This window comes from Manihot esculenta, chromosome 17, assembly GCF_001659605.2.
Source record: "Manihot esculenta cultivar AM560-2 chromosome 17, M.esculenta_v8, whole genome shotgun sequence".
Lineage (NCBI taxonomy): Eukaryota > Viridiplantae > Streptophyta > Magnoliopsida > Malpighiales > Euphorbiaceae > Manihot > Manihot esculenta.
Window position 1 is genome coordinate 21,289,995 of NC_035177.2, and position 12,132 is coordinate 21,302,126.

Below are 12,132 nucleotides of genomic sequence, written 5' to 3' on the forward strand. Positions count from 1 at the left end.
CTGTTAAATCCCATACATGATCAAACATATACATAAAAATTTAAACTTTTTCTTTCATTTACCAAGCTTAACCTGTGCATGCACAAACTCATAAACATAAAACCCCACACTGGAGCCCTCATCAAATGCTCCAATGGGGTAACATATCATACATTAAGCTTGGTTTACATAAACATCAATAAAACATTTCATTAAAAGATCATGTACCAAAAAGGGATTAACATACTCTAGGGCCAAGCACAATTCTATCCTCAATACAATTCTTTACATTACATTACATTACTATACTTTACATTACAATGTCTTTCTCATGTCCACAGCTAGCTATTACATAAAACATGACTTTACTCTTGTTGACTTCCTGGTCTATCCCGTACCTGCAAACCTGGGGGGTTAAGGGAATGGGGTGAGCTACTAGAGCCCAGTGAGCAGAATAGTAAAAACATTATATTAAAATTCATGCTTTCATGAAATGCATCACATCACAAACAAATCACATCAAGAATGGACTTGTCACCAATAGCCCTCTAGACATTCCAATAGTGCCAGGGGCGTAGCATTGGCCTCACTGGTCTTTCTCTTACATAACATAACATAACATTCCAATGTGCCAGGGACGTAGCATGGGCCTCACTGGTCTTTCTCTTACATCGTACCAGGGGCGTAGAATGGGCCTCACTGGTCTTACATACCATACCATATCATATCATATCATGTCATCATACGAGGGCTAATAGATCATTCAACACCCATCCACATCAACATTATATTATCCAATGCAACATATTTGTGAATTCTAGTGCAAACAACCTAATATATCACATGGCATTCGTGATGCATGAACATGCTCTAAATTTATTTGCTTTGAAACGTAAAGATCCATTCTACTTACCTCAGGCTAGCTCTGACAAGACACTGAAGCAGCTATCTCACTGCTGGGGTCTTCGGTTCCTCGGGTCCGAACCTACACAGGTGGACTCAAATGAGGGACCAAACATACATGAATATGACTCTAAACTACTCCCCAAAAACCCCCTAAAACACCTTAAAACAATCACTGAAATCATGCAAAGGAAGGCTGAACAGGGCACTTTCGGCGGCAGGTTCGGCGGCCAAAAGTCCCTACAGAGCCGAAACTCAGCCACTTTCGGTAGCACCTTCGGCGGCCGAAAGTGGTTCCAGAGCCGAAACTCGTGCATGTTCGGCGGCACCTTCGGCGGCCGAAACTCCCTTCCAGAGCCGAAAGTCTAACTTTCGGGGGCAGGGTTCGGCAGCTGAAAGCTTGCCTCCACAGGCAGGTTCGGCGGCCGAAAGTCTTTCGGCTGCCGAACCTGAGTTCTCCCAAAGTGGCAGAACTCAGCCTCCTCATGCACATTTTGCCTCCCAAACCATTCAAACATGCATTTAGCTATTCTACAACATGCATACACATACCACCAAGCATATAGGGGTCTCAAACTATCCTAAACCCCAACACAAACACATATAGCAACTCAAATAACATACATTATCCATAAACTCAACATTAACCTAAACATGCATTTCTACCCCATAACCCCTCAAAACTTGTTTAAAACATACAAGAAAGGTAGGATCTAAGCTTACCTCTTGAAGATCGAGAGGAGAGACGATCCTAACTTGGAGATGGGAGAAATCTAGCTCCTTGGGTCTCCAAGCTCCAAAACTTGATCTTAGCTTCAAAAATCTTCAAAACCAAGTTAAAACTTGTTAAAACTTGAAAGATTTGAGGAAAATCATCAAAACCAACCATGGGAGGGCATGGACACACCGTTGGCCGAAAATAGGAGAGAAAGCTCGCCCATTTTCGGCCATGGGGCCTTTTATAGGTGGCTGGCCAGGTCACCTTCGGAAGCCGAAGGTGACTCCAAAACTCATGCATGTTCGGCGGCCGAACATGAGGTTTGGCGGGCGAACCTGGATTTCCCTTTATGGTCTTTTTCATTCAAAACTCAATTTCTTTCTTACTTAAAACCATAAAATACATGAAAACATTTTATAAAAACATGTTTTTACCCTTCTAGAGGTTTTCGACATCCGAGATTCCACCGGACGGTAGGAATTCTGATACCGGAGTCTAGCCGGGTATTACATTCTCTCCCCCTTAAGAACATTCATCCCCGAATGTTCACCAAACAAGCATACATAGCATAAAACATAAACATACGTACAAAGCACATAACACTCACTTTAGAAGAGATAAGGATGTTGCTGGAGCATAGACTCCCGTGTCTCCCAGTTACACTCTTCGATGTTGTGGTGATTCCAAAGGAATTTCACCATCGGGATTTCCTTGTTCCTTAGCTTTCTGATCTGGTTATCTAGGATCCATACTGGCTGCTCAACATAGGTGAGATCTCCAAGGATCTCCACATCAGGCTCACTAAGAACCTTGCCCGGATCCGACACGAACTTCTGTAACATGGAAACATGAAAAACCGGATGGATTCTCTCCATTGAAGCAGGTAAGTCTAACTTGTACGATACATTCCCAATCTTTTGCAAGATTTCAAAGGGTCCGATGTACCGTGGGGCTAACTTACCTTCTTCTCAAACCGAATCACCCCTTTCATAGGAGACACCTTGAGCAATACCAAATCTCCCTCCTGAAACTCCACATGCTTCCTGCGGACATCTGCATAGCTCTTTTGCCTGCTCACAGCAGTTTTGATCCTTTCTCTGATTATGGGCACTACTCTGCTGGTGATCTCTACTAGCTCAGGCCCTGGTAAGGCTCTTTCTCCAACTTCCTCTTAACAGACAGGTGACCTGCACTTTCTTCCATACAAAGCTTCATATGGAGCCATCCCTATGCTAGCATGATAGCTGTTATTATAGGAAAACTCCACCAAAGGCAGATGCTGCCTCCAAGAACCGCCAAAATCTAGCACACACATTCTGAGCATATCTTCTATCGTCTGGATGGTCCTCTCTGATTGTCCGTCCGTCTGAGGATGGAAAGCAGTTCTGAAATCTAACATGGTGCCCATAGCATTCTGCAGACTCCGCCAAAACCTGGAGGTGAACTGGGGTCCTCTATCAGACACTATTAAAACAGGAGCCCCATGCAACCTGACCACTTCATCAACAAATACCTGCGCCAATTTGTCCACAGAATAGCCACTCCTGACAGGGATGAAGTGAGCAGATTTGGTCAATCTGTCCACAATCACCCATATGGAGTCCAATCTGTTGGACGTTGCCGTTGCCGGTAACCCCACCACGAAATCCATAGCTATATTCTCCCATTTCCACTCTGGAATCGGCAGTGGGTTAAGCATTCCAGCCGGCTTCTGATGTTCCAGCTTCACCCTCTGACACACTTCGCAGGCGGACACAAACTCTGCCACTTCTCTCTTCATAGCTGGTCACCAATAAACTCTCTTCAAATCTTGATACATCTTGGTGGCTCCAGGGTGAACACTGTATCTGGCATTATGAGCCTCTCTCATAATGGCTCCCTTCAGACCCACATCATCTGGTGCACACAATCTGTTCCCATGGCGGAGGATCCCTTTGCTGTCAAATCTGAACTCATCATTCTTGCCTGACTGAACAGTCCTGGCAATCTTTACTAATTCTAGGTCCTCATGCTGTTTCTGAGCCACCTGCTCCAGAAACACGGGTGTCACTCTCATCTGGGCTATCAAAGCACCTGTACCAGACAACTCCAACTGCAAACCTTCATTAATGAGCTTATGAAACTCTTTCACGACCGGTCTCCTCTCCGCTGAAATATGGGATAGACTGCCAAGTGATTTTTGACTTAGGGCGTCTGCCACAACATTCGCCTTACCCAAATGGTACTGAATCTTGCAATCATAGTCACTAAGCAGTTCTACCCATCTTCTCTGTCTCAAGTTCAACTCTCTCTGACTCAGGATGTACTTCAGGCTTTTATGATCAGTAAAGATCTCACATTTTACCCCATAGAGGTAATGCCTCCACATCTTGAGTGCAAAGATCGCAGCTGCCATCTCTAGGTCATGTGTAGGATAATTCAATTCATGCTTCTTCAGCTGCCTAGAAGCATAAGCAATTACCCTTTCCTTTTGCATCAACACACAACCTAGTCCCACACGGGACGCATCACAAAATACTGTCAAGTCTTCATTACTGGTGGGCAGAGCTAACACTGGTGCTGAAGTTAACCTCCTCTTTAGCTCCTCAAAACTCTCTTCACACTGGTCAGTCCACACAAACCTCTGATTCTTCTTAGTTAATCTAGTCATAGGAGCTGCAATCTTAGAGAAGTCCTGAACGAACCTCCTATAGTAACCTGCCAAACCTAAAAAGCTCTTGATCTCTGTCACTGTAGTGGGTCTAGGCCAGTTAGCTACAGCTTCCACCTTCTTGGGGTCCACTTCAATACCATTTTCTGACACAACATGCCCCAAGAATGAAATGCTCCTCAACCAGAACTCACACTTGGAGAACTTGGCATACAAGTCGTGTTCCCTCAAGGTCTGCAAGACTAACCTCAGATGATGGGCATGCTCCTCTGCATTCCTGGAATACACTAAGATATCATCTATGAAGACAATAACAAAGTGATCCAGATACTGACTGAAAACTCTGTTCATGAGGTCCATGAATGCTGCAGGGGCATTGGTTAACCCGAACGGCATCACAAGGAACTTATAGTGCCCATATCTGGTTCTGAACGCCGTCTTCGACACATTCTCTTCTCTTATTCTCAGCTGATGGTACCCGGATCTTAGATCTATCTTGAAAAAACAACCTGCTCCTGCTAGCTGGTCGAATAGATCGTCGATCCTAGGCAACGGGTACTTATTCTTAGTAGTGACTTTGTTCAACTACCTGTAGTCGATACAAAGTCTAAGGGATCCATCCTTCTTCACAAACAGCACTGGAGCACCCTAAGGTGAGGTACTCGGTCGGATGAAGCCTTTATCTACCAACTCTTGCAACTGTTCCTTCAACTCTTTTAACTCAGCTGGTGCTATCCTGTAGGGAGGGATAGAGATCGGTGTGGTTCTAGGCATCAATTCTATTTCAAACTCTATCTCCCTAGCAGGTGGTAAACCTGGCAGCTCGTCTGGAAAAACATCTAAAAACTCTTTGACCACGGGCACTGAGGCGGGCTCTCTAACATGACCATCCAGCTCTCTCACATGAGCTAGAAAACCCTGAAAACCCCTCCTGAGCATCCTACGAGCCTGTAGGGCTGATATCAAACCTCTAGGTGTACCCCTCCTGTCTCCTCTGAAGACAACCTCCGACCCATCCTGACTTCTGAACCTGACTACCTTGTCTCTACAGTCCAAAGGTAGCACCATGGATAGATAGCCAATCCATCCCTAGAATGACATCAAAATCCGTCAAATCTAGAACCACAAGGTCAGCTGAAAGGCATCTTCCCTCAACAAAAACTGGACTAAACCGGCAGACTGACTCCGCCACTGATGGATCACACTTGGGTCCACTGACCCATAGGGGACACTCTAACCCAGAGACCATCAAACCCAACCTCTCAACGGCTCTCGGAGCAACAAAAGAATGAGATGCACCAGGGTCCATTAAAGCATAAACATCCAAGCAACCAATGATGAGATTACCTGACACCACGGTGTTTGATGCATTTGCCTCCTGCTGTGTCATAGTGAAGATCCGCGCTGGAGCTGATGGACCTTCACCCCTGAAATCCGCTGAAGAAGAGGCTGCCCCTCTCCCTCTGCCTCTGCCACTGGCCTGAGTCGAGGCTGGAGCTACTGGCTGAGCCACACTACCAGAAGCTGTCTGCTGGGACTGCGCCATAAAAGCTGCCCTAGGACACTCCCGTGCCATGTGTCCCAGGCTGTCATCCCAAACCGACATACTCCCTTGTGCGGCTTCCCACACTTCATACATACTGCATTGTCTGCACCTGAGCTCAAGCCACCTCCTAATCCCAGACCTGACTTTATCTTGTTCTAGAACTTGTTCTTCTTTGACTTTTTGGTGGTACTGCCCCACCTCTTACTGCCTGAAGCTGCTGAACTCAAAGAAGAAGGGTCTAACTTTCCCCTACCTGGGGTCTTGGAACCAAAAGACTGTGCCACAGACTGTTTCACTTTCCCTTCAATTATTGCACTAGCCTCCATTCTCCGGGCCATATCCACTATGGCATGGAAACTCTCCCTCTCTGCTGACTGGATCAAGGAGGAATACCTGGAATGAAGTCTCATGATATACCTCCTAGCCCTCTTCTAATCTGTGTCAAGATTTTGCCCGGCAAACGGCAACAACTCCAAGAACCTATATGTGTACTCATCTACACTCATCTCCTCCGTCTGCCTTAGCTGTTCGAACTCAATCATCTTCAACTTCCTTGAACTATCAGGGAAAGCCCATCCTGCAAACTCATTAGCAAACTCTTCCCATAATAGGCTATCCAACCTCGGGTTCACATAGTTTTTAAACCACTCTCGGGCCTTCTTGCACTTCAGTGTGAACCCAGCCATCTGAATGGCTCTACTGTCATCTGCTCCTAACTCATCTATTATCATCTTGACCGTCCTGAGGTACTCAAACGGATCATCGCATGTTTCATACTTAGGAGCATCCAACTTCAAATAGTCAGTCATCTTGACCTTGCTCCCTCCAGATGAGCTAGGTTTAGGTGCTTGGACTTCTGGGACCATAGGTTCTACTGGGAGTGGAGAAGGTGCAACATCCCCTGGATTAGGGTTTGCTGTACCTGGATAAAAGGATGGGGGTGGGTACATAGGGTACTGTGAGTATGGTGGGTAGAAAGGTGGGTATGGCATGTAAGAAGGATAAGGGTTAAAACTGGGATAATCCGATGTACCTCCCATCGAATATTCGGGATTCTGTGAAAAGGGTGGGTATTGGGGTGGTTGAACAAACTCCGAGGCCTGAGTGCCTCCCTGAGACTCTCCCATGCCCTCTTCCAACATGCTCACTGTTGGGAAATCCCGAGATTATTGCAACCCAGTTGCGCAGCGAAAAAATAAAATCTCTGTTGATTTCCTTTCCCAGAATCCGAGTACTTCGTTTAAATCATAAAAAGGATATGAGACTAACCTGTTAATCTCGTCAAGAAGATACAATGCCGGACTGATGGTGCTGCCTTTTCAAACGAACACCCTCTATGGTATCCACACGAACGTCTTCTATCCTTCTAGAGTGCTAGCTCTCTCAAGGATGGATAGATTATGTGCTCCACAATCTGCAGCGGTTAGACTGAATTTTCTAAAAACTGTCGTCAACACTCTCTTCGTAGAAAAAGTATTTATATGTTTCAGTCTTTTTGTTTTCCCACAACTCTTTTCCTAAAAGAGTTGTACTACTCTTTTTCCAAAAGAATTGTATTCAGAACCCACTATCACAATCTCGCAGATACTCAAATATCTTTATGTGATAGAGTTCTTTATCTGTAATAGTTACAGATAGACTGCAGATCTTTTAAATATTATTATCTTATAATAATAAATAATTAATAATAACAACACTTTATTATTATTAATTAATATTAATAATAATAACACTTTATTATTATTAATTATACTAATGGACTTTTAGCCATTAATATAGCACATCAATAACGTTCTTGTGTGTGACCCAATAGACTTACATTAATTGGCAATAGGCCCAATCCAACAAGGCCTATAAGTCATAAGTGGCCTCTAACAAGACATTATGACTACCCAACTAATATGAGGATCAATAGTCCGATATAGCCTATTAAATAGAACATGTATTAATCCTTTTGTCACACGATATCTAGTTTGAACATAAGTCATGGTCAATGTCAAACTTATAATGTTCAAACTTATGATTTCTCGATCTCTAAGTAGACTGATAAATTCAAATGATTTTGATCACACTATCAATTCATTTAAGCACGGCCATGCATTTCTCAGTCTCACTTATCGAGGGGCCCAGAAGATATCTCTCTCATAGAGAGGGACAAATCCTATCTTGATTGTTCATTATTCTCTACATAATTTCTATTATGCTCAATCATAACCTTTATAATTGTCCGATTAAAGACAACATTTGGTTATGTCAAAACATAATAGTTCTTATGTTGGAAACTATGACAATCTCAAGTCAAAGGATTAAGACATAACTACTTTGAGATTCACTTATGACAATGACCCATGTAATGATCTCAATGCGGGTCCATCCAATACTTTGTTCTCCAACAAGTATTTATGATTATTGAATTATATCAACATATACATAATCATCTCATGATTATCAATCAATAATTATACCAGTTATATTTTATTATTATCAACATAATAATAAGTAACCAGGGATGATAATCATTATTATGTAATATGCAAACAAATAATAATGATAAAAACCTTTTTTATTAATGACCAAAACGACATACATAAAGGTCCAATATAATGGCCTAGGGCATATACACTAACAATCTCTCACTTGCACTAGGCCTAATCATATAAGTATCTAATACCCATAGACCTAGTGTGCTGATCATGCTTGACCTGTGAAAGAGGCTTGGTCAGTGGATTTGCAATGTTGTCATTTGTGTCTACTTTGCATATTTTGATATCTCCTCTATCAATGATCTCTCGAATAAGGTGATATCACCTGAGTATATGTTTTAGATCTCTGGTGAGATCTGGGCTCCTTTGCCTGTGCTATGGCACCGTTATTACCATAATAAAGGTCCACAGGATTTGCAATGCTGGGAACCATTCCCAACTCTGAGATGAAATCCTTCAACCATACTGCCTTTTTAGCTGCATCTGATGCTGCTATATACTCAGCTTCTATTGTAGAATCTACTATAATGCTCTGTTTGAAACTCTTCCAACTAACAACTCCACCATTTAAAGTGAATACGAATCCTGACTGCGATCTGAAGTCATCTATGTCAGTTTGAAAACTAGCATCTGTGTAACCACTTACAACTAGCTTGTCTTCCAAACCTCCATAAACTAGGAATGCATCCTTAGTCCTTCTAAGGTACTTTAGGATATTCTTAACAGCTGTCCAGTGACTTTCACCGAGATCTGCTTGATATCTGCTTGTTGTGCTCAAGGCATATGAGACGTCTGGTCTAGTACATAACATGGCATACATGATAGATCCAATAGCAGAAGCATAAGGGATCTTATTCATCCGTTCTCGCTCATCAGATGTCATAGGACATTGATTCTTGCTGATATTAATACCATGAGACATGGGTAAGAATCCTCTTTTGGAATCTTGTATGCTGAACCTTTTCAGCACCTTGTCAATATAAGTACTTTGACTCAGATCGATTATCCTCTTGGATCTATCCATATAGATCTTAATACCAAGGATATATGCGGCCTCACCTAAGTCCTTCATTGAAAAAGAATTCCCTAACCAAGTCTTAACCTTTTGCAAGGTAGGGATATCATTTCCAATGAGTAATATGTCATCCACATATAGGACTAGAAACATAACTGCACTCCCACTAACCATCTTGTAAACACAAGGTTCATCTTCATTTTTTATGAATCCAAAGTTCCTGACTGTTTCATCAAAACGAAGATTCTAGCTCCGAGAAGCTTGCTTCAATCCATAATGGATCTCTGAAGCTTGCAAATCTTTCTAGAATTCTCAGGGATTACAAAACCCTTAGGTTGTGTCATGTACACATCCTCGAACAAAAGTTCACGACTGTCAGTCATGAGAAATCCATATCTCTCAGGCTGATGACGTGTCCTATTAGATCTGCATGGAACTTGTGTCACCCTTTCAGTTTCCACAACTGTTTGTGGTTCTGGAAGTGGTTCTACCAGCGGTTCAATGCTCTCTTGTGGTTCTTGAGTTTCCTCAAATCGCACTGTACTCCCACTGAATCTCTGAGAGATAAATTCCTTTTTCAAAAAGGTACCATTTTGAGCAACAAACACTTTGTTCTCTGAGGGAATATAGAAATAGTATCCTTTGGTTTCCTTAGGATACCCCACAAAATTGCACTTGATAGATTTTGGAGATAGCTTATCTGAAATTGGGCGTTTCACATAAGTCTCACAACCCCAAATCTTAAGGAAAGACAAACTGGGTATTTTCCCAGTCCATAACTTATATGGTGTCTTTTCAACCGCTTTTGATGGTACTCGGTTTAGAATGAATGCAGTTGTTTCCAAGGCATAACCCCAAAACGATGAAGGGAGATTCGTTTGACTCATCATAGATCGAACCATATCTAATAAAGTTCGATTTCTCCTTTCAGAAACACCATTCCATTGTAGAGTTCCTGGAGGAGTCAATTGTGAAACAATTCCACAGTTTCTAAGATGTTCATCAAACTCTTGGCTCAAATATTCACCACCTCGATCAGATCGAAACATCTTAATAGTTCTACCAAGTTGATTTTTGTACTTCATTTTGAAAAGTTCTAAAAATTTCAAAAGATTCATGCTTATGTTTCATTAGGTAGACATAGCCATACCTACTGAAATCATCAGTGAATGTAATAAAGTACTGATAACCTCCCCTGGCACTAATGTTTAGTGGGCCACATATATTTGTATGTACTAAGCCCAATAAGTTTGAAGCCCTTTGACCTTGTCCAGTAAAAGGGTCCTTTGTCATCTTACCAAGCAAACAAGATTCACAATTTTCAAAGATTCAAAATCAAATGAATCTAATAAACCATCTTCATGGAGCTTAGATATGCGATTCTCATTTATATGGCTAAGACGACAGTGCCATAAATATGTTGGGTTCAACTCATTTGGCTTAGTTTTCTTAGAAGTTATGTTATAGATATTGTTGTCTCTAGAATCATCTAGATCAAGGACATAAAGGCCATCATATGAATTTGCAATACAATAAAGCAAATCATCTTTATTAATGGAGCATTTCTTATTCTTAATAAAAAATGAAAAACCTTCATCGTCCAAAACAGAAACTGAAATAATATTCCTACTCAAAGTAGGAACATAAAAGCAATTGTTCAAAACTAACAAAAGCCCATTAGGCAATACAAGTTCATATGTCCCTACAGCCATGGCAGCAACTCTTGCTCCATTGCCTACACGTAGGTCCACATCGCCCTTTTTTAGTTTTCTACTCCTTTTGAGACTCTGTACATTTGTACAAATGTGAGAACCATATCCGGTATCTAATACGCATGAAGTAGAAATAGATTAATATCTATAACATAAATACCTGAAGTCGTAGTCTCACTACTCTTCTTCTTCTTGCACTCATCCAAATAGAGTTTGCAATTTCTCTTCCAATGCCCTGGTTCCTTGCAATGGAAGTAAATTCCTTCCTTAGGAACTTTTTTCTTAGATTTCCATTTAGGCTTGCCTCGTCCCTTAGGCCCATTACCACCTTTAGACTTGGGCTTCCACTTATTTTTCATGGGCTTACCCTTATTGACATTCAAAATTTAGGTAGGCCTTTTCTTGACATTTATCTCAGCTGTCTTTAGCATCCCATGCAGCTCAGGAATGGATTTCTCCATATTGTTCATGTTATAGTTCATGACAAACTAAGAAAAACTGCCAGGTAAGGAATGTAGGATCAGATCCGTAAAGAGTTCTAAACTCAGAGGACAACCAAGCCTAGCAAAGTGATCAATGTAGCCTTTCATCTTTAAAACATGAGCACTAACTGATTCACCTTCAGCTATTTTGCAATCATGCAATGCAATGGTGGTTTCATACCTATCCTGCCTAGCTTATTGTTGGACAGCCTGTTTGAGATGGACACTCATCTCATAGGCCTCAAGGTGCTCCAGATCCTTCTGAAGTTCTGGGCACATAGTTGCCAACATAAGACATCCAATGTCATTAGAATCATCCATATGCTTCTTATGCTTGTTCTTAACAGCATTAGTAGCATCAGCAGGAGGTGGTTCTGGGATAGCTTCATCAAGCACATAGGACATTTTCTCTTGCTTGAGAACAATTCTCAAGTTTCTAAACCAGTCAACAAAATTAGTCCCATTTTTCTTTCAGTTTATCCTTCTCAAGGATGGATCGCAGTGATAAGGTGGAATTGTTATTAGCAGCCATAATTATCTACAAAATATGCAAATATAATTAATTAATATTGAGGTGATAATAGTCTCCCACTAAAATACAACCCTCAAAATAATAATAATATTTTAGTAGGCTAAGATCCATA